At 45.0% G+C, this 23,314-nt stretch overlaps 1 protein-coding gene across 5 annotated transcripts in view; it reads left to right on the top strand.

Annotated features, from left to right (window-relative positions):
• LOC140694995 (trafficking protein particle complex subunit 9-like) overlaps positions 1-23,314 on the top strand; it is a 170,291-nt gene that overhangs the window by 54,757 nt on the left and 92,220 nt on the right. For 2 of the 5 annotated variants that reach the window (XR_012070668.1, XR_012070667.1), the window contains exons 1-2: positions 11,742-12,008; positions 13,401-13,569. The exons of 2 other annotated variants lie outside the window; for them this stretch is intronic. The gene's annotated coding sequence lies outside the window, so the exon portion shown is untranslated. Of the gene's footprint in view, positions 1-11,741; positions 12,009-13,400; positions 13,570-23,314 lie in introns of those variants that run through there. One more of the 5 variants, XR_012070662.1, reaches the window with a different exon arrangement.

Genomic DNA, 23,314 nt, shown 5'->3' with positions numbered 1-23,314 from the left:
TTCCAGATTGATTCTTTTGCCTGCAGATACCCAGATGTCCCTGAACCATTAGTTGAATAGACTATTCTTTCAATGGAGTGTTTTTGGCCCCCTAGTGGAAAAGTGTCTGTAAATGTAAGTTTTTCCCCGTGGGTTTTTATTGTGTCTTTTAGATTTATTTATCCAAACTTATGCCAGTATCATACTGACTTAGTACTATAGCATTTTAGTACACTTTAAAGTGAGTCCTCCAACTTTACTCTTCTTTTTCAAGGTTGTTTTGCTGTCCTGGGCCCCTTGCAAGTCCATGTGAATTTTGGGATCAGTTTTTCAATTTTGCATAGAAGTCAGCTGGAATTTTGATAGGGATTCCACTGAATATATAGTTCACTTTGAGGATTCTTAACATTTTTAATAATATTGTCAATCATTCCATGAAAATGGGATGTCTTCCATATATGTAGATCTTTTAAAATTTATTCTGGTGATACTTCAAAAAGTTCAATGTACAAATCTTGTAAATTTTTGTTAAATGTATCTCTCACTTTATTTTTAATGCTGTTGTAAATGGAAAGGCTGAATTTCTTATGGGTGGGACTATGTATCAATCTTCTTATTTGTAGAATTCCTTCACAACAAATACCCTTGGTATATACTTGCTACATAAATCTATCCACAACTATTCCCCGCCCCGTGTTATAAGAAACCAAGACCCAAGGTAAGCTACTTGAAAACACCTATGTGGAAGTGAGAAATGAGACCCTTGGGTGGGTCTTTGTGCAGATGATACTGAGAGCTTATTCTGAATGGCTTCTTCTTAATTACTTTTAAACAACCCTTTCAGTGTATTTAGTCAGATACATTAAGATTATGCCCTTTTGATGTGCGGAGTAGCTAAGACTATAATTTTCAAATAAATTCTAGTGAGAGTGTTGTACTTGAAACCTAATTTGCATCAATCTTTGAAGATTTATGTTTCAGGAGCTTTGACTAAAGAACAACTGTCTTTATTCTATAATGAGAACTAAATACTCAAGCAACATGTAAGAGTTTGAGCAAACTGCCCCCGCCCCGTAGTGCTGGGTGGCTGCAGCTGTAACTGGAGTCAGCACTTACCTCTCCCAGTATGCTTGTGCTGATCTGCTCAAAGTGGTTCGTCCAACAGTTTGTCAGTAGTCTGTTGGACAAAGTCATAAAACATTGATTGAAGGTTGCTAGAATGCAATATATTCTTATTAATATTAAGTAAGCACATATTGAATGCTTACTGTATGATGGAATTGCCCCCAGCCTCACATGAATATTATTTCTCTTGAAACCTCACATATTTCCTTGTTATTCTCACTTTACAGATAAGGAGACTGAGAATTAGGTCTTCTCTCTTTTGGGGGGAGCTCATTATTAATGATGGGCAGTTGTAAGGAAAAAGATATTGATTCATCATGAGAAAACATTTTTGTGAGAGTCAGCAATGAAGAAGATGAACACTGAAGAAGGTGATCATTGTTCGTGTGAGACAAGCCCTGGGTTGTGCGGAGTCAGCATCCCTGTCCTAGACACGGCACGTGTAGAGCTGCCAGGTGGGTGAGGCGGCGCGGCCGTGCAGGGAAAGCGGATGCTGGGGCCTTAGGCTGTGCTCAGGCCTGGTTGGGCTTTCTCCTAAGGGGAGTGAACCATCATTGACAGATTTTAAGTAGGAGAGTGGGGTGCTCTCATAATTCATATTTGTCTTCTAGAATGTTTGGAAACATTTAGAAGGCTTGGCAGGAGATGATGTGATGAGTCAGAGTAGGGTGGCTGCGAGGTGTAGCAGTGTCCAATTTTCAAGTGGTTTTCAGGCCCAGGCTTGTGGCTTAGTAGCCGTGTCAGTTTGAATGACGCACGCAAGGAAGTGAAACAATTTATCTAATCAATTGAAGCAGTGATGTACCCAATTCCCAGGACTGTTGTGGAGATCCAGTGAGATAACGTTTGCAGTGTGCAGCATGGTCCCAGCACAGAGTCAGTGCTGAGTGAGTGACAGTGAGTATCTGGTAGGTCAGGTGTGGGTGGTGGGACTCGGTGTCTGAGGATATCTGGGCCCTGAAGGAGGGGTCCATTCACATCTGTGAGTGATGGGCCTGAGTTGGGAGACGCAGGGAGACCTTACCCTCCGACCAGGGGCCCTGGTAAGGACGGTTATGGGAGGAACACCGTGAAGTCAGCTCTTTGCATGTGGAGTTGGAGCTGCCTTTGAGACAACTAACTGCAGTGTCACGAGCTTAAAGAGGAGATCTGGGCCCAGGTTGTGCATTTTCCTAAAATCTCAACTCCTAAGGACGCCGAAGTATTGATCACTGAACGTGAAGTCATACTTTAAAGGACAAACGAATAGTAGTATTATCTCTGTCATCAAAGCTCACGTCTATTTATTCATCACTCACTTTGCTAATTGGGTACTTACAGAGCTCACTTCACCGTCCTCCCGTGGGCTCAGGCTCCACAGAAAAGAGCTGGTGAGACTCCCTCTTTTCTAGAATAAGACACATTTAGCTTGTAGACTTCTGTACCTCGCCAGACTTAGGAAATTAGTTTGTTGGTTTAATTGTATTTTCTGTTGGCCATGTCCTGACAGGAGAGAAATTTTACCTCATGGTCATGTTTCAATTAGCTGTTACTGAGAATTGCTGATCTGATACATAGTGTATGTATTACATTAACTTTGTAGAGTAGTTATCATTTTTCTGTCTTTGCCCTTTAATTTTGTTTGCCCCTTCAGTGTTCTATTCTTTTTGGGGCCTTATTTTTTTTTAATTAAAAAATGTCTGTTAGCAGTTAAGAAAAAAAAGCAAAGAAAAAATGCACATGAGAAGTAAATTTAGAAAATGTCTAGTGTGTTTTCTGTCTCGGCAATGGAGGGTACTAGAAACTCCTGAAAACCTTCATTACACAAGTTCCTTAAAATGCTGATTGAGAAATAAAACCTTCCTTCCTCATCTATCAAGCTGCACAACTCATTGTCAAGAAAGTGAGGGAAAATTCTCAGAAGCCAAGACAAACGAGTAAGCAGGGTTTCTGAGAGATACGTGAGCGTTAGAAGCCGTGGTGTGCTGGTTGGCTCCTGAACTGATTTTCAGTTGCCTTGACAGGAGGGAAGGATGTGAGCCCCAGACCTCTCACACTAGGAGTTGGATGGGTGATCATATAATGGGCCAAGCCCATCCTGAGAATCTTGCTTTACTAAAGGGTGAAATAGGAAAAAAAATTCCTCAAGACAAGAAAGTAAGAAAAGACAATTTTGTTGGAAGAGGGGAAAAATAACAAATCCAAAGTAAGGATATAGTTTAAAGCTGTTCTGGCATGAGAGTGACCACAAACTCCTGGCAGAAAAGCACAGCTACTCCTTGATTGATAAGTTGTATTTTGAATGAATCAGTGAAAAGCTATTCCGAAAAAGGCCTCCAGAGTCTTGTGGATCAAGATACTGGACAGCAAACACCTCTCTTCCAAGGTCTCATTCAAATAACCAGAAAGGTTTTAAAGGAAACTAACAATAATCTGAGTTGTATTTATTGACATTACTATATGCTAAGAATTCAGAGGTGACTATGGAGTTGTCTCCTATTTTATGGACCTTATTTTCTCTTTGGGGAGAAAAATGACATAGTTGGTAATCTTGGTGGAGGGAGGTGTTAGTCTGTTGCAATTAGCCAGGAGAGGAGATTAAGAAAACAGTGAAAGATCGGTGAACTTTTTAGCTGAGGACAGTCTTGTTCACTTGGCTTTTAATTGCAGGCTCAATGAGCTGTCACTGGAGGGAATAGATCTTACGGAGGATGGACTTAGCTCAGGCCTCTTTTGAATGGACAAGTGAACCTGGAAAAAGACAGTCAAATCTGTGCAGACATTAAAGTTCACTTGAACGTGCTGCATCCCTGAGCCAAAGATAGGACAAATATGCAGCAATTCTTGAGGACAGAAGAGTGGTTTTTAAGGTTCTCCAAGAATGAATCCCATGGAACCGAGATGGCCAGTTGTCAAACTGAGACTTTGTTCTTTGGACGGTGTACCCAGCAAGGGTATTGGCCTTTTATATGTTTCCATTTGTCTTTAATACATGTCTGTTGATGAGGACATGGGCACAAATTTTTGACACCTTGTCGAGGCGATTTTGGATACCTGCCTAGAAGCACGGGCACAGTTGTGGCTGCTTCATACATCTTGCAGCCCATCCCTTTCCCCGGCTCCGTGATCACGGCAGAGTGGGTCCTTGTTGACCTGTCCGTTTCCTCTGTGACATCATAACCCATGAAAAGACCGGAGCATATTAACTTGGATTTGTTAAAGTCAAAGAAACAGATCAAATATGGAGTCAGATTTGTTCTTTCCTATTTCAGTAGTACCATGGAGATGGCAGTTTGGGCAGCTTTTTGTAGTGTCCTGGAGGCTTTCTCTCTCAGCTTCTGGGTGCCTCTATTGAAAACCCTTCATTGCTGTCTGGCCTGCTGGTAATGCACACTGCCTGTTTTGCCCTGAAGATGTGTTCTGTTTATAAACTCATCTCTACTCCTTGGAAAACATCTCAAGAAAAACTCAGTAGATTTTCCACCAGCCATGGGCAGGGGTGAGGTAAACCGTGTTATTATTTCATAAAATAATAGTAATAATATTAATAGTCATAGTAGTAGTACTTGTAGTAATAGTAATAATAATAATAATAATAATAATAATAATAATAATAATAATAATATTAATAGAAGTCTTAAAACAGGACAGAGCACATTGGAGAGAGTCAAAAAATGCTTTCTGGCTTAAATCAAAAGTGATGACTAGTGATTCCATGGCTGCTGTATTTGCTAAGCTAATTACTCCTTTGCTCCATTACACATTTCTTTTATCTGAAAAAGAAATACAAGGAAATGGTTTAAAAAAAACTCAAACAGAGCACAAAAATACACAAGTGAAAGAAGTTTTCCCTCATCCTCTGTTCTTTCAGCCCTCTCTGGAGATGCCTCTGTTTACTATCCTTTGGGTGCTTTTCCAGATATGCTTTGCACATTCCCACCTATGTATGTAAATTCCTTTAAAATTTTAGTTATTTTTAACTTAAAGGGATTTAAATCCTCAAGTGGCTTCTGGCCGGGTAATATAACAGAACAAATCTGACTCCATATTAGATTTGTTCCTTTGAATTTAACCCTGTGCTCTGTCACCTAGGCTTCATCTTGCTTGTAAAACAATGTTGCCTAGAGCCTGAAATAAACAGGAGAGCCTATTCTGAAGCCTCTGACCTTTAAGGATATTTAACACTTTTTCATTCATTAGAAGATAGCAAATTGCAAAATAGAAAATAACGTTTCTTTTGTTGGAGGTTTACAGGGATCTGACCCACGCAGATAGCTGCAAGAACAAAGGATTCTAACAAGAAGGAATTCCTACACTAAGAAGTTTGCACTAACCAAGCACATAGGAAAGGAGCCTGAATTGTGACTTGGGGAGATGGTTTTCCAGGACATTAGTTTGCCATCTAGGTCTACAGAAACTTGCTATTCCATGCCCCAACATCTGGTCTCCCAACTTATTGGCCTGTCCTGCACTGAGGAGAATGAATTTGGACTTGGTAACACTCCTATCTACCTAGAAAGCTGGGCACTGGAGCTGAGTGTTATGGAAACAGGCCAGCCAAGAAAAAAGCACCAATCGGAGTGTTGGAGTACTCAGAATTATTATGCCGGTGGGCTCAGAGGGGCTTCGGCTCCGAAGTTTTGAGTACCTCCAAGACGTGCACATGAGGTTTTAAAGGCTTAATTACAAGTAAGGGGGGATTAGCCAATAAGGCTCAAAGAACAAAAAGCAAGGAATAAGTACACTGGAGCTTATCAATTTGTAACAGATCACATTACTGACACTTGTTGAGCTTGGAATTACGAGTTAGGTTGTTAGGCCAATAAACTGACACTAAACTTCAGATTTACGAGATAGCCCAGCAGAATTTAGATCAGTAAACTGACACTTATCACACTTAGATTTGTGACTTAGCTTGTTAGCCCAGCTGGACTTTTCCTTCACATGAGGACAGCTCTCCCACACCCAGGGAACTACTGTGAGCCCTTGATGTTTCCACTAGGGTGGGTATGGTTTACCCAGGAGGGATGGGGACTATGCACCAACACTCAGGCAGTCTGCTCTGTCTGGGGCTCTGATCTTGTACCATCCCGCTCCCCGCCAGCCCAACACCTGGGACAGTGGAGCTAAGGCAGAGATCCTGCCTGCCTGTTTCCCAGCGTGTAAAAGGGGAATATGTGCTCTTCCCAAGGTAGTTCTGAGCGACAACACCTGCGGGTGCTTGGTTCTCAGAGCAACAGAAAACCCAGCTCCGCGTGGGGGCAACGGGTGTGATCTCCCTAGGGTTTCTGCAGAAGCATCGGACGGAGGGTTGGATCACGGTGGTAAAATTGAGCTGCGGGGCTTGAAGGGTAACAGAAGGTACAGAGGCAGGTCTGCCGCCTAGGGGTGCCCCAGAGGTAAAGCTTTTTTTCTCCAACTCCGCTAAGACCCTCCTTTCTCCAGAGCCCTTCCTTCTCTCTGCTCATCCTGTCCATCTGTATCCCTCCAATTTTCCCGTCCTCTCCACCCGCTCCCATCTTCTCCCTCCCTCGCTGTCCCACCTTCTCTCACAGAACCCAGAGGATCGCTGGCCCTCCTGCGCATGCGCAGTCAGTGCCAAGTGGTCCGCTGGTTGGGAGCTCCATATCCGAGCCGGGGATCGGGCCCAAAGGCTTCTCAACTACGTCGCCCGGTAGGCCTTTGGTTCCTGCCTGTTGCCGGGGCCTCTGACTGTGGAAGTGCAAGGTGGGGGGCTCCCAGGAAAGGGGTCAGGCGGCTGCGGGAGGGCGGTCCGCCTGTCACAGACCCCAAGGGCGCTAGTCAGCCCGTGTTCAGATGAATTGCTCAGGCCAGACACCTCTGCCAGCGCCACCTGCCCCGGCGCCCCGGCCACAGAGTCCAGGGCCTGGTGTGCACCTACCACCTCTCACCCAGCCGGGATCCCCTCAGTCCGCGGCTGGCGTCCCCTTCCCCTCTCCCTCCCGCTCGTCCTCTCCTCCCGGGCTTCCTCTCCTCGTCCGCCGGCCCGTCCCCGCCCCTGGGCGGGCTGTGTCCCGGGCGGGCGGGGTCTGCGGACCCGGACGGGGGCGGGCGCCTGGGACTGGGGCTGGGGCTGTCCTCCGAGCGAGGCTGCAGCCCGCGTCCCCCTCCCCGCTTTCCCTGCCCCGCGACCCCGGGGCTGCCCTGCTCTCCCTTTCCCGCTGCCTGAGGACCAGCTCTGTGGCGTGGGCGCTGCTACCTAGGCTGAAAGCCTCCGGCTCTAACGCCCAGCTTCTCCTGGTGGTGTTGGGAAAAGGGAGCGTTACTGTTAAGCGAGGTTCTGTCTCCCCCCTCCATGTTTCTGCCGCAGGTAAGTACCTTGAACACTTTCAGGTGTTATGATGGAGGTGCTTGTTGATGTCACGTGTTTTTATAGTGAGAGGGATTGCAGTGGTGAAAGCAGGGCTTGGTTCTGTTAAAAATGTGCTGAAGGCATGAGGCTGTGACATCCTCCTTCCTTCCCTCTCCCAGGGTGAAAGGAGTGATCCTCGATTTTCAAAAGATAGTTACAGTCCCTAACTAGCCCAGCCCAGCTAGTGTGTGTTAACAGGAACAGCACCACCAGAGGCCTTGGAGACCCAGGGATATTGCAGTCCTAAAGTGCTCCTGGCATAGTTTGGCTTGTTTAGGTTTTTTGTTTTTCTTAAATTGTGGGACAGACTAGTGTATAAACTGAAAAATATTTGTCAAGAAATAATTTTCATAGGACAGTTTTATTGTGATATAGTTCACACACCATGAATTCCATCCATTTAAATGGTACAATTCAGCAGCTTTTTGCATATTCACAGTGGTGCATGCATTATTATTCCAGAACGTTTTCATCACTTCAGAAAGAGCAGTGGAAATGAATGACCTATCCACCCCTCCCAAGTGGTGGTTCTAAAGAAATTTCTTGGCTATTCCTGACCATAAATTAACTTGTTATATTCCAAGAAAAATCTGGTAGGAATTCTAACCAGAATTGAAATGAATCTGTCTATCAAAACAGGAAGAATTTATACCTTTATGGCATAAACTTCTTCTACCCATGAATATATCTGGGACCCTATCTTTTCATCTGACCAGAGCCTGGCCCATGTGAAGTCCTCACTACTTTTTGGGCTTGTGAATGATGAGATTCTATACATCGTTAGTTGCAACTGTAGCCTTTCACAGAAGAGAAAAGTAACCTCAGTGAAGCAAGTGACTCTCTGATGGTCAGAAAGAGTGACAGCCAGTGCTGGAGTGATCCAGTGGACTTGGTGTTTGCAGCTAGATTTCTCGACCACCTACAGTTAAGGGGATTAGAGAGTTCTTTTATTTTTTTCTTAATGGCATTGCATTTATTTTTACTTATTTTTTAAAATTATTTTTTATTTAAGTGTAGTCAATTTACAATGTTAGTTTCAAGTGTACAGCAGAGATTCAGTTATAAACATATGCATATGTATATATATATATGTTTTAGATTGTTTTTAGTATAAATCACTACAAGAAATTGAATATAGTTCCCTGTGTTATGTAGCAGGTCCTTGTCATTTATTTTATATTTACTAATTTGTATCTGTTAATCCCCCCTTTCCTGCCTGCTAAACACAGTTTGCTTTCTATGTCCATGAGTCCATTACTAGGAGCACCGTTTTTCCTAGTAATATATGCTCTTTTGCTGCTTTCAGTTTCAGTAATTCCATCTTATCTGTGGGCGCTTTTCTTCTGGTGGCCTTAATGTGGTTTGCACACGTGGTAATAGAGATCTGTATTTGGGAGAACCCCAGGCCTCGTGTAGTCCCTGGTACAGAGTGCCCACTGAATTGATGCTTGAACTGGGAAAAAAGCACAGTAAATGTTGGAATTTCCACTATGGTTGAGAATTCTATAACCTCTTTTGAGAAACTTAATATTGGCTGCACCCATTCTGGGTAATTTGGTGGAAATTCATGTTATGGTGGTGAAGAGACGGGGCCTTGTATGCTTCTTCTCTTTCTGTTTTCTAACACTCATTCTCCTGGGCCTTTCAGATCCTCCCCTAGAAGTGCCAGGTCTGGCTTGGTGCTGCGCTGAGGCAATATTTGTTAATAAGGCCCTTTCCTCATCTCTTCTGAGCCTCCGGTTCTTTCTCTGCACAATGAGGGCTTAGACTAGATAACTACTTTTCAGTTTCTTTTAAAGCCATGTTTCCTTTGAGAAACAGAAAATGCAAATCTCTCCTCTCAAACCAACCCTTTAGATTTTGAAAAATCCTCCAAGGAGTGACATAGCTCTTTGTGGAAAATGAATGTGATTGTGATTCCAGGTGACACAGAAAAGACTATTCAGAGATTGATTGCAGGGAGAGGGCAGGAAAGGGGCAGTATGTCACACTTTCTAGTGTGAGCACTGGAGCAGGGGCTTGGATTTAAATACGGTGTCTGACGTGGCCTCTCTCTAATCTTGTAGAATGTGATAAACTACTCTACCTCAGTTTCTTGATGTGTCAAGTTGGGGTGATAATATTTTAAGGCTTTTGTGAAACATTATGCAAATAAGCCATTTGTGTATGGGTAGAAACAAGACCTGCTAGGGATTCAGGGATTTGTTTAAAAAAAAAAATCTTGTCCATAGCACTCTGTCTGTGTGTATTTAGTAGTTCCTGAAGGGTGAGGGTGAGTCTAAAGTCCATCGTGGGACAGGTGGCCCATGATTCTCTGTGCCCCTGAATGCCCCCTCCTCCCCAGTCCTCTTCCTCAGTCCAGGATGAAGTTCCCTAGTAGATTTACTCAGAGGTCTTGTGAAAATGGCTATTCATTTTATTGTTTCACCAAGAAGGGCTGCCATCATGATCTCTGTGGTCAGGTTTTGAAGGGCTGCCATCATGATATCTGGTAAGAATTCTATGGAATTGGGTGTTTCTATTTAATGAAAAGAAAAAAATTACAAATAGAAAATTAGAACAAGGATGGTCACATGGGCTCTTGGAAGTGGACACCATTAGAAGTTGGAGGGACTAGTGGGCTCAGTGGGAATGTTAACTGAGTGTATCTCATGGGCTGGGCATTGTCCTATTTGTACTGTGTGTTCCTTATTTGAGACAGTGAGCTCACCTAACCTCGAAAACCTCTTTAAAAAATTAGACTTTTTATTTTGAGATGTAATGTAGATTCCCATGTGGTAGTAAGAGATAATATGGAGAGAGCCTATGGACACTTTGCCCAGTTTTCCTTAATGGTTCCATCTTGCAATATTGGGGTACAATTCATTACTGACTCACTAACAATTTGAGGTTTGTGTTATTGCCCTCATTTCTATCCACGATTAAATTGGGGCTTAGAGAAGCACACAGGCCTGCCCAGGTCACCCACATTGTTAGTGCAGAGTCTGGTGAACGTGGGCTTGGGATTTCCAGGAAGTATCATTATGATGTTCTTTGGCAGGGAGCAGCATTCACTTTGCTTGTTTATTCATTCATTCAAAAAACATTTATTGAGTAAATTCTGTGGGTCAGATGCTTTCTTAGGGTTATATGATTCTTCAGCAGTACTGAGAACCAGGTAATGTTTATATTTTTTAAACTGAGAAAATTAGCTCTGAGAGGTTATAACTCCCCCAAAGGAAGAATAGCTCATAAAGGGGGGATAGTACATTTGTACAGTCACCACTTTTTATGCAGGTGGTACCCTAGGCATTTTACATTTGCAAACATCCGTAATCCAGATATATTCTTGCAAGGCAAGGATTTTTTTTAATTGATGTATAGTCAAGTTTACAATGTTGTGTCAATTGCAAGGTGTTTTTTGACTTTTGAATTAAAAAATACTTTTTCAGGAGGGAAATTAGGTGTATTTATTTGTTTGATTTTTTAAAATGAGGTACTGGGGTTTGAACCCAGGACCTCGTACATGCTAAGCATGTGCTCCACCAATGAACAGTACCCTCTACCCCAAGGCAAGTTTTCTTATCCATTACTATGAAGCTAAGTGGTTCAAATCAATTGAATAGAATTCCAGATCTTTTGATCCTACTGTGGTCCTTTTCTTTATATTCTGCTGAAGGGGTTTGGGGAAAGCATATCCTTTGTTCATTTCTTTATTCAGCATTTTTGAGTAGTGACTTCATATCAGAGCCTTGCTAGGTGCTTGGAAATATAAAATAAGAAATGACATTTCTCTGCAGGGGCAGGAAGCCTAGACCAAAAACTGGGTAATGTGATCCGAGCTACAGTAGCCATGTGCAGACTATGAGGACAAACTGTACCCCCGGATTTGCTTTGGCTTCCCTTGCCTTCTGTCTGGTACACACCAGGTCACCGCAACCCAGATGGGCCCATAGCACACAGCAGAGTATGTACCTCGATCTCCTCTCCTGTCTCGGCAGGGCCTGCAACATGAGCATCCCTGACTACGTGCAGTGTGCTGAGGACCACCAGACTCTTCCCGTTGTTGTCCAAACCATGGAGATCATCTCAGAGGAGAATATCTTTTGCATCTATCAGCTACTCACCTCGGTGAGCCATATCAGCCCATGTGGCTCCCAGTGGACACTCTGTATCCACTACAGGCACCGCTATGTGCCCGAGAATGGGTGGAGCGTCTTCCAGAAACACTGCAAGGTCGTGGGCCTTGTCACCATTACCGACTGTCTCTCTGCCAAGGCCTTGGAGAAGCTCCACGTGCAGAGGAGCTGTATGGCACCTCGATAATGACTCTCAGCTCTTTGTCTTTGTACTGCATGTGGAGGAAGTCGAGCAGCCGCGCACCGACGTTGCCTTCAAATTTAGAGGACTGCAGGGTGGTGGAGAAGAGGATCGAGGACTTCACTGAGTCACTCTTCATCTTGCTCAAGTCCAAGTGGCTGGATGGTGGCCCCAAGAATTCTGGGGACAAGATTCCCCTCCTCTGCATCCTGTTTGAGAAGGAGGACTTCATGGGACTGGACACAGACAGCAGGTAAGTTTACCTGGAGGCCAGTCCACCCTGGCTTTGTGCCGGATTGCTTCCCTACATCCAGAAAGGGATCAGCAAGGAAGAAGTCTGTCTTGTAGCCAAGGGGGGATGGAGATGCAGCCCGCCGGTTTCCAGACATTTCAAAGTGAATCCGCCTTTGTTTCAGAGAGATCCTTTTAGGGTTAGTGTGGACACTTACTCCCGCTTTACAGCCATGACCATGGTGGGACCCCTGGGGTTGCTGTCCAATAAAGTAGTCAAAGCCACTGATGCTAGGAGCACTGGGGAGGAGGCTGGACTGAGCTGAGATGTGCTGTAGGTCAAATGCACATCAGACACTGAGGCTTGTCTAGTAAAAGTATATAAACTCTCTCTTTACTTCCTATATTGCTTACATGTCAAAATGATAGTATTTTACATACAGTAGATTAAGTAAGATCTGTTCTTAAAATCAGTTTCTAGTATTTGTTTTTTGTTTGTTGGTTTGTTTCTTTGTTTACCATTTTAAACGTGGCAAATGGGAAACGTTATTTACATGGCTCTCATTTCATTTCTGTTGGGCAGCCTGTCCTGGGACAGTCCCATCCCTTTGCTTACAGATGAGATGCTTAACCCCGAGAGGCGGAACGAGGAGCTGGTTGAGCTGGGGCTGGAGCCGGTGTCTCCTGCCTCCCAGGCCCAGCACCTATTCTGCTCAGGCCCTCTCTTCTTGCCCGACAGCCTCCATGCCAAGTTAGGACATCAGAAACACCGCCGGGGACTTCCGAATGAACTCCTTATGCAGGGAAAGGCGTATCACGGTGTATGGGACAGAGCAGGGAAATGTTCATTCTCACTTTTTCCCTGTGATTAAGTCAACGGCCCCACATTGCCTCGGAAGTACAGACGAGCTCTTCTGGGCTGCCTACCCCCCCAACTTCAGCTCTGTTTCCCGGTGTATCTGTTGTGCTGTCCCTCGGGCAGAAGAGGGTGAGATGCCTTTTCCGAGACGTGGAAACCTTTGCTGGGGAGAGTGAGGGAAGCTGTGTTCCCCCGGCCTACGGCCTCTGTCCTTGAGTCTGGAGAGGGCTCATGGTGGTCCCACAGGTGACGGTCGGAGAACCTGGCACATGTTTCTGGGCCCGCTGTGAAGGAAGTGCTCTGTGACTCTTGAACTTAGCTAAGATCAGATCCTACTCTCTGGTTGTTGGTAAGTTGGAGGAGAAGATGCTAGAGAATTGATAAAAAGAATGTCTAGACCAGCCCTGTGAGTGAGAAGCACAGGGGACACGAGTCCCACCTGCGAGAGACAATGTAGCGGGCTCTGGATGAATTTTCTGTTCCTCCCAGACATACCTCTATGACTTAAGGAAGGGGGAGGCATGCTGTAGCCATGATCTGTACTTGTCCTCTCAGGGCCCTGTGATCTACATGCCCGCACTCCCCATCTGCTTCTTAAGATGAGCTGGCATGTATAGGAGCCTGGGCACTGCTGAGGGCATAGCTGCCAGCACCGTGCTACACCAAGTCTGGCTCCGTTCACCTCTCCTGTCAACACCTGCTGAGGCCCCAGGCATTAGTCAAGGTAGGTGCATCGGTGCAACATAAGCAGGGACCACTTCTCCCCCTGGACAGACTGGTGAGTGAGCAGTGGAAGCCTGGAGCCCTGCCCCAGCCCCCACGCCAGTGCCTCCTCTTTTGTCATAGGAGGCACTGGTGATATTTTTGCTCAACAAATGCTTGTCTCTGAGTCTGCAGCCCCACCAGAGAATGCCAGATTGTTTTTGTCTTTTGAAGTCTGCCCTTGGGACTTGGCGGAGTATCTGGATGTGTAATTAGCCCACAGTGGTTGACACTGTCCCCATTGTTTACCCAGAACCTCGTGTACCAGGCATGGCTCCCAGTATCGAAATACAGCAGCACATTAAACCTCCCTCCTTTTGGGTCTGTCTGTTCTGGTACCATAAGGGCTCAGCCAGCTTCTGAACGTCAGTGAGATAACGCGGCCAGTGAGCTCGGGTCAAGCACATTCTCCTCCAGTCACTTTTACCCCATTGTTGCTTTTAGTATTCCACAGTCATTAATTATTTAAACAATTCTTTGGTACAGGAGCAGAGCCTAATTCTCTCCTGCTACTCTTGGTGGAAGTGAGTAAAACGGTCCAGACTGAAATGCGACCACAATTTGTAGCTCAAAAGCTGCCTTGAAGCTTGTAGGTGGAATTTTGGTTAGGGGCGCTGACCACGTTGGGGTCCCCCGGCAGCGCCGCTCCCCTCAGGTCCCTGCTTTCCCTGGAGCAGGGGGTGAGGGTGGGTCTCACCATCCCCTCATCCCTGGCCTCACACACTCACGTAAATTCTTGTACATGCTGTCAAAATCATTTTTGTTCTTGTGTGTTTCTAATTTTCTCTTGTTCCTCTTTTCCTTTTTCTTTATTCCTTTTTCAATTGTACTGCCCAGTGAGCATGTTGTTGCATCTGAAAATGTGGGCTGTGCACACCCTGCATTGGAAATATCCAGATTGCCCTCCATACTGTCTCCATCGCTTTAAAAAGCAAAATCTTAATATCTGTATTGATCCATGTATTATCCTAGTCATTTTGTATTTTCTAATGTTTTGGAATATTTGCTTTGTTAGCACATTACCCACTGGTGTTAGATACCTGTTAAAATCCTTGCTTTGAGGGACCTGTTTGGTCCTCCTTTTATTTGGTGACAAATGCGCCCTTATTAAATTTGTTTGATTGTTTTGAAGAAGTGAGATGCGAATTGATTTAGTCGGCTGCTCAGGGATTTTTTTCATGGAGTATTTAAACTTGTAAGGTCAAACTCTGCAGCATTTTGCTCGATTCCTGCTTTTACACAAACGTGCTCGGCACGCGGTTCCTGGCTGTCGCTGTGTGACGTGCGTGACGGCGCTTCATGGCCGGCGGTCACTGGTGAGGAAGTGGCCGCCACGGAGGTGACAGCTGCAGGGGACGCTGTTGGAGGAAGCGGTCACCGTTTGGTTCTTTAAATTTTTTTTTTGCATTCAACTTCCCCGTGCCATTTACTTTACTTTGCCTTCATAAAGGGGCAGAATTGGGTCTAAAATCCATGACACTATTTGTTCCCTTTACGAGGCTGGTTTTTCTGGGTATCAGGACAACATGACCTTCTCCTAAGTAGCTGGCTCACCTGGATCTGTTGGACACAGGGACAGCTAAAAGGGCCGTAGCTTCCTCTCTGCTCCAGCCAGTGGGCATTCAGAGCTGGGTCTGTGGTTTGCCTCAGCAGCCGTGCAGACCTCCCTGCCCCGGCCTTTACTTTTAACCCATGTTGGCAGTAAAGAGTTGAATCCGTTTCTGTTGCAGCTGACATCCACCACTGACAGCCGTGTCGTTAGTTTGTGGTAGTCAGTCTCCAACACCCCAGACAACCGTGAAGGAAAATGATTTGGCCGACCTAGGACCCTGGATTCTCACCCTCACCATGGTTCATCTCACCCGGTGGAAGGGTTTGGCCACCACCATCATGCTGAACATGAGGCCTTGTTTCTCCTTTCATGCTCTGGTCCAAATGTGGACACTTCATTTTTCACTGAATTTGTCTCGCTTGAGACAGGCCAGAATATCTGAATGAGTCCATCACATTCTGGGTGGGGAACAGAACAGAAGTAAGTGTCGCAAGTAGATGGAGTCTAGGCTGTCCGGGTTGGCAAATGCAGGCTGGGATCTGTGATGGCTGGGCTGTACACTGGACACAGGTCTTTCCCGTGGCTCCAAAGAGCCCAGGAGTTGGAGTGATAACAGCCTTGCGTGGGTTCCCCCATCCTCATTTGCTCACTGGCAAGTGTGTCTGCTAATTAGGAGCTCCCCCAGACCTCGGGCCCTTCAAAGCTCAGACCACGGGAAAATCTTGAGTCCCTTCTCCTGGGCCTCCTGTGTGAGAATCCAGTGCCTTCTGAGGTGACCAGCGGCAGGAGATGCCTCCCCCTCCAGGGAGCACCCTACGGCGGACTGTTAGTGCACCATGCTGTGAGCTTGTGTGTTTCCGGCCATGGTCCCTGCAAAACCACACTTGAGATCAGCTTATTGGCGAAAATAACAGGACTGATTCCAGGGCAGGGCCTGGGGGAGGGAACAGTGGAAATTGAATGTGACCTGAGACAACTAGGTGGGTGCTGAGGCTGTTACTAAAATGGGGAGTCTGGGAGGTACCTGCCAGGAATCGAATTCCAGAGTAAATGGTGGACATGAGGCATTTTTAAGATGCCATTTTTCATCCAAGTTAGGACTTCAAAGAGGCACTCGGCTCTATGAGACTGGGGCTCAGGTGAAGGAGCTGGACTAGAGATACAAGTTGGGAGTCGTCATTCTTAGCTGGTGTTCACAGCCTTGCATGTGAATTAGATCATCTCGAGAGCTGCAGACTGAGGCTGAGGGAGGGGAGGGATGTGCCTCGGTTGGAGGAAAGCCCAGACCATGCAGCTTTGGTGTGTCAGCCAGCGGCGTTTGTCATTTTTAGAGCAATCCCATTTATCCTTAAGGGGCCTGGGGTTCAGCAGGGCCAGCCAGAAAGAAATCCAAAGGGAGAGTCTTGGCCACGTGTGCGTCTTAGGAAGGTGCAGAGGCTGCAGGATACGGAAGGTTAGAATCCTCAGAAGCTGGAGTTGGAGTGGGGAGAAGGTATTCACAGTCACCTGTGAGGGAGGGAGGGAGGCCTAGGGAGTCCCCACCCTACCGGACTCGCTTTCCCATGAACAGGAGGCAGTCAGACAGAGGATCTGAGGTAAGAAGGATGGGCACTGGGAGGGAAGCCAACCTGGAGAATGGTGCTTGGAAAGTTCTGGAATAGTCTCCCTGAAAAATAGAGTTAAAAATACCCAGACTCTTAAGAATATTTTTAGTGACTTGGGAGGAGGCAGTTGTTTCTCTGGCCTCCTAAGTGTAAGTCATGTATTCAGGGATACACCGAAGATACGGGCAGTCTGTTCCGGGGACTTGATCCTTACCAGGGGGATCAGTGCAAGTTTAAAGGGGCAGAAGGGCAGCGGAGGGAAACTAGCCAGGCCCCGTGTCAGGTAGCAGTCGGCCGCCCTACTTGCGTGTTTCATTCACATCCATGACTCCCAGGTGGGCGCTGACAGCCCCCTTTTGGGGATTGGGAAGCCTTCTCAGAGGGGTTAAGGAATTGGTTTGTTTAGCGGTTGATAAATGCTGTAGCAGGATTCAAGCAGAGCCTTGTCAGACTTCAAGGGCATGTTCTCTCTACTGTTTCCAGTACTTCCCTGTTATACCTGGAACGGTGAAGTGGGTCAGATTTGGAGCCTTTCAGAAAAAGTATGATTTAAGTGCCTCAGGACTGTTTCACAAAGCTCAGCGTTCTTTGATTGTTCTGAAGCATGCAGTGCTTTTCGCCCCACAGAGGTAACGTCTAACTCCATTGTCGATGATGTGGTTGCAAATGATATACAGGTGTAAAACCACACTTCGCAGCTTCTAAAGGGAAACTCTCCAATTCTCCCTTGGTCGGCTTTCTTCCACGGGGTGTAACTGTGCTGCAGCATAGGCCTGAGCTTCCGTATGGAGTGAGGATTTAATATCCGATGTTAGCATAAAATGGTCAGATGAAGAAAACTGACATTGACAATTTATTTTTGGGTTTCATTAGTCAAGATATACTATCAGTTAATGGCCCATATTGCAAATGAAATTCAGTATAGGACATTGCATTTCTTCCTTTCTATTTAGAGTTCTCTTACCGAATAAGGTTGCCTGCTTTGGAACATCAGTTTCACCACCACGGCACCTATCAGTGTGTTGGTGTGATTGCATTTACAGAGTGAATCTAATCTGGTCTTCCTCAGCCCCAAACACTCCAGTGCAGAATCACGGGCTGTAGCCATCTGTTAGTCACGCAAATACTTCTAAAATTATATGATGCCAGAAAAGAAAGAAGAGAGAGAGAGAGAGATTGCCTTTATCAAATTTCCTTTCAGTTCTAACTGCAAACTGTTGTTGAGCAGCTCTGGTTTCCTTTGGATATGAATGTATACATTTCTTTGCATGTAACCTAGGTTTTGGACTAGAACACCAAGTTCTTGCTGTCCCCAAGCCACAAAAATAGTAGCCAAATTGCACACGTGTGAAATAGTTTATACTTTTTTCTGAGAAAGTATCCTTGAATTTGGGACTTGGACTGTGATTTCTGCTTTTTGCTTCCCTCAACCGTCTTGTAATCTCTCACTCCTTCCCACCTGGTTCCCAAGTGTTCGTGGTCTCAAAGGAGCGGGCAAACACCCAGTTGGTCACCATATACTGCTGCTATAGATAGAGACCAGACAAGACCTAAAGGACATTATCGGAGAGGAATTCCTGGAAGAAATGGGCTCTACATTCAGTTGTGAGGACAGAGTAAGAGTCAGCCAGGAGAAGGAGTCAAGAATGTGTCTCAGATCGCAGCTGCAGCCCGGGCAGAGGCCTGGAGGCTTTTGGCGTGGGGACCCGTGGAGAGTGCCCTGTGCGGTCCAGGGTGGAGGGAGCCCCTGCTGGGGAGGACACTGGAGAGAGTCCGGGATGTAGGGCTTTGGAAGAAGTTGAGCTTTACTAGAACTGACACAGTAGGCAGTGAAGGGTGTCAACAGAAGTGACCCTCAGGAAAGGTACTTCTGGTATTGCTTCTGATATTCTACAGACCGAAGGATCGGGACAGGCGAGAGCAGTTATGTCTGTCCCTTTGAGACCCAACCGGTCATTCATTTATACATTACACGTGCACTTCTGTGAGTCTAGGGGAGAGAGCGTGTAGCCACATTAGTAAGCAAAATGTATTTGCTTCTTGAGAGCTTAGCATTGTCAGAAGTTGACTTAGCCTAGAATGTTCTAGGAAGAGAGGAACAAATTGTGGAGGTTGGAGGGAGGGAAGGCTTCCTTGGGAAACAGTCAAAATGAGACTGGAGCAAGTGGGAAGTAGGAGCAGGTCAGGGGCCCCTGTGGTCACTGGGGACCTGTGTACTTAGGTGAGGATGGGCGAGCAGGGTCTGGGGTGGGGCTAGAACTCTAACAGGGAGCCTCTAAAGGGTTTGAAGTGGGGGTTGATGTAATCAAATTTGTGCTTTGGGAAGGCTGCCGTGGCTCTCTGTGTTTGTATAGCGGGGAAGAGGGGGTGGGTGCCACCAACAGGGGGATCATTAGAAGACCATTCACAGGCTGGGATATGGGCATCGGGGCTACTTGGGGATGGCAGGGGCAGTGTGGATGCCGGCTTTCCTTATTGGGGGACTTGTTAGCGGGCCGACCTAGAGGCATTTTGTGGCTGGAAGAAAACTGATGGAGGCCGCCAGGTGGATTTTCCTCTTCTCTCCTTCCCTGCCTAGTGTGATGATCTTAGCTCAGCCAACATTTGGAACAAAAGAGCTAATTTCCAGGGTTGCCCAGGACTTTGTAGAGCTCCTTCGAGTGAGATCTGATAGGATTTAGGTTTGTGTTCAGATCTGGATGTTCACTTAGCTAGAAACGTCCTGTCATTTCGATTTCCATAGGGGTTTTTTACTTCATAAAGATTGCTTTCTTGGTGAGAGGAAATTTAATACAGCTGTTGTCTTTTTCAAAAAAATCATATCATTTAAGAACTTTAATATTCAAAAGAATAGAAATATATAAAATATTTAAGGAAGTCTTTGGTGTAGTTTCTTTGCTTTCTGAGCTAATGTGGAGTTAGAGCCTTTGCATTACTTAATAGCACATCCTTGTCAGTATTTAAAGAGCTGATAGTGGGCGCCCCAGGCCCCACCTCTCAAAGAATCGTTAAAGTTTTCTCTGAAATAGTGAGGTCATAAAGGTCTTGTTTTCAGAAATCAAACGGTTTATAATACGCAGCATAGCCACATTTATAAAATAATAATTAGTTCAAAATTAAGAAAGTGGAGGATAATTGATTTTTTTAAAGCCTATACATAAACTTTCTTGTGCTAATGTTGCAACTGGAAATTTTGAAAAGAAAAATCCTACTGCAATATCATCTACATGGAATACATATATGAGTTTTACGCTTGAAAAGTAACTGCGCAGTGGTTTTCAAAGTCAGGAGCATTCCAGCTCAGATACTGGCAGTGATGGTTGCTGGTTTTCAATGAAAGAGCCTAAATTTGCCTTCTTAGCTTTTTTATTTTTGTATTGAGAGGGTTGATTAGTGCTTTGCGAGCATGATTTAGGGGCAAATTGAGGGCAGATGTCGTGTAAAAACAGTGAGATATTTCCATGCATTTTATTTTCTGGACATCACCAGGGCACATGTGGGGTTTGTGCCTGCAGGCTGGAATGCTGCAGGACTCCCTAATCCATCACCATTATGTCCTGGAGCTGCTCAGGTCATTGAATGCTTTTCTGTTGCTTGGAGGAAAAGTGGTCTGATGGAGATAATCAGATGTGCAGTTAAAGTGCTATTACTTGAAATAAGAGTAACCTAGAAACATTGCTCTAACAATACAGGATGAGGGAGGAGAATTGTCTGAGCTACTTGCAGTGGGGAGTCTTCTCATGTTTCTCCCACACCGTGACTCCTGCCAATATCCGCCACAGTCCTGCACGGTAGTCCTGCCGAAGCAAGCAAGCACTTTGCTCAGAAACGCACTGAATTTCCTTGTGCCTCTGTTTGTTGGCTTTTTTTTGAAAGCACATTTTGCCCTTTGCTTAAATGCCATCCATGCTAGTCAACTCTTACACTCATTTTTCTGGAACTCGTCCATAAATAGCTGCTGAATGGATGAACAGAATGTAGTATCTCCATGTAGTGGAAGATTATTCACACGTAAGAGTGAATAAAAAAGAAAAAAAAAAAGAGGAAAATGAAAAAGGCCACCTGTTTTTGGAAGTCCACCCTGACTGTTCAACCCACACTTTTCCCTTTGAAACCCAATCACTTATGCTCCATTCTACTCTTTTTGATAGTGCTTACCACCTTCTAATAATCTTTAACGTTTTCAAAAAAAAAAAAAAGAAAGAGATGCTGATACCACTTCAAAATATACAAGCCTTGATAACAGCTTGTTAATTGAAAGGAAGCAGACACAAACGGTCAAATATTGTTGATTTCAGTGATCTGAAATGCCCAGAAAAGGCACATGCAGAGACAGAGAGCAGGTGATGGCTGGAAGGGGCTGGTTGGAGGGGGATTAGGGAGTGACTGCTAGTGATAGGCGGATTCTTTAGGGGTGATGAAGTGTTCTGGAAATAGAAGGTGATGGGTGCTACACAACCGTGATTGTACAGAAGACTGCTGAGCGCTGTGTCTGGGAGTGCCTGTTGTTGGGGCATCTTTATTTTGTTCTCATCCTGCAATGTGAAGAGCCATCTTCTGCTGTGGCTGTTCTACTCCTGTGAGTGGTGAGGATCAGAGACTTTGCAGAGTCATGTTTCTTTTTTCCCCCTGGGTGAGTGTAGGCAAAAAAAGATTTAAGCCTAAGAAAGTGCTCCATCTGCAGAAATGTCTTTTTGTTTTGCATGGTGTAAAAACCTTGAGAGCTTTTAATCGTTGAGGCCAGTCTGTGGGAGGAAATAGCCCGTGAAGCCTGTTTGAGCCCGGGAAGCACCGTGCATCTCTCCCAGACACGGGTGGGGATTTCACCCCCGTTCAGGCAGTGAAGGGCCCAGACCCGTGAGCAGACTTGACAATCGTGAATATTTACGTGTATCCGCTGCTTCATCTTGGATATTAATTTCAAGCTGAGTCAGTTTGTGGCGGCAGCCTCATCCTACATCAGGAATTTATAGTATCTGCTCTTTGAGGTGAAGACCTGACAGACTTGATTATTTAACAGTCTGCCTTGAATTGATATCTCAGATTCCTTTGTCAAAAGCAAAACAGCAGAAATACAGACGTCCTTTAATGCCAATGTGACCTGGAACGGGATTAGCCTCTGTGCCTCAGTCGCCTTATCTGTGAGTGGGTAAGATGATAACAGTGCTTCCCTCAGAGGAGCTGGTGAGGGGAGAGTCAGAAGCACAAATGGAGGACTTACACGAGGTGCTCATGAATGACCTAGTTTAGTGCTGTCAGTCTGGTGAGGCCTCAGGGGCAGAGATGTCAGAACAGAGCAGTCCTAGCCGGAGCTCGATCCGTGATGGCAGCTGTTATGATCAGTATCACCACTGTTGATTATCAGGTAGTTTATGACTTGGTAATATGAATTCATGAATAATGTTAAAGAACTAGATATCTCAGATCCAGTTTACATAGTCTTCAAAATTTCCTCTGAGAAATAGATGGTATCTTCCCCATCTTAAATCTGAGATGAGTCTCTAAAAAAGTCTGTATTCCTCCATCTTTTTGCTTTAATTCCCCATTTCTTTAAAAACAAAGTTTTTAAATGGAGTTACTGGGGACTGAACTGAGTGCCTCATGCATGCTAAGCACATACTCTCCCACATGAGGTATAACCTCCTCCCTGATTTTTTTTAATTTACTTTCTTAATTTACGGAGTTTAGAGGCCTCTAATTCTTTTTCTGGAGACTTGTCCATGAACCTGTAAATCTATAATTAATGGACAAAATTTGGTTTATTAAAAAAATCAATAGAATATTGTGCAATCCATCCAAAAAGAAATGCTCATTGACTTAAAATGTTTCTCCTTTAAGGTGATTTCTCCTTTGTGGTCTAGCTTAATTTATTAACAGGCATCCTCATCATCATAATGACCAAACTCGCTGTGAGTGGACACCTACCTAAGGCTAAAATGCTTTCCTCATGTTTTAGTTCATAGCAGGTGTTTGATTGTAGGTATCAGTGTCTCCTTTTTTGCAGCTGAGGGATTGAGAGATGGAGCAGCTTGTCCCAAATTACACGCAGCAGGCTGTGGCTAGCTCGGTGCTGGAACCCAGGCTGCACAGGATGCTTTCTTAATTGCTCCTCTAATCAGCCTCCCGTTAAGTGGTTACCCAAACACCTGTGACTCCATAAATGGCCGAGTTTAGTGATCTCAGCTTGATGATGCCTTCAAAGGAGAGACACCATTGAGAAGGTGAGACAGAGTGGCAGAAATTACAATTGTTTATTTTCACAAATTTATAATTCTCAGGTAATTACTTAAAAAGTTAATTTTATATTTTAGTGCTCTGTAAGCAGTAAAAACATAACATTAAAAATAATTATAGTGCAAAAGAGAAGTGGGCTCTGAAAGTCCAACCACTGCTATTGATGTTACTTGTTTTTCTCTAGTGGCCCTTATTGACAGAAATACTTAAAAAGACTGAATTGGTTTTATGTAGTCTTAATATGGAAGAAAAGATTGTCAGTGAATATTGTAAGTAAAGTCTTTACTCTTTTCTTTCCTGTTGATGAATATGTAAGT

This window comes from Vicugna pacos, unplaced genomic scaffold, assembly GCF_048564905.1.
Source record: "Vicugna pacos unplaced genomic scaffold, VicPac4 scaffold_118, whole genome shotgun sequence".
Lineage (NCBI taxonomy): Eukaryota > Metazoa > Chordata > Mammalia > Artiodactyla > Camelidae > Vicugna > Vicugna pacos.
This window is presented reverse-complemented; position numbering and strand designations above follow the sequence as displayed.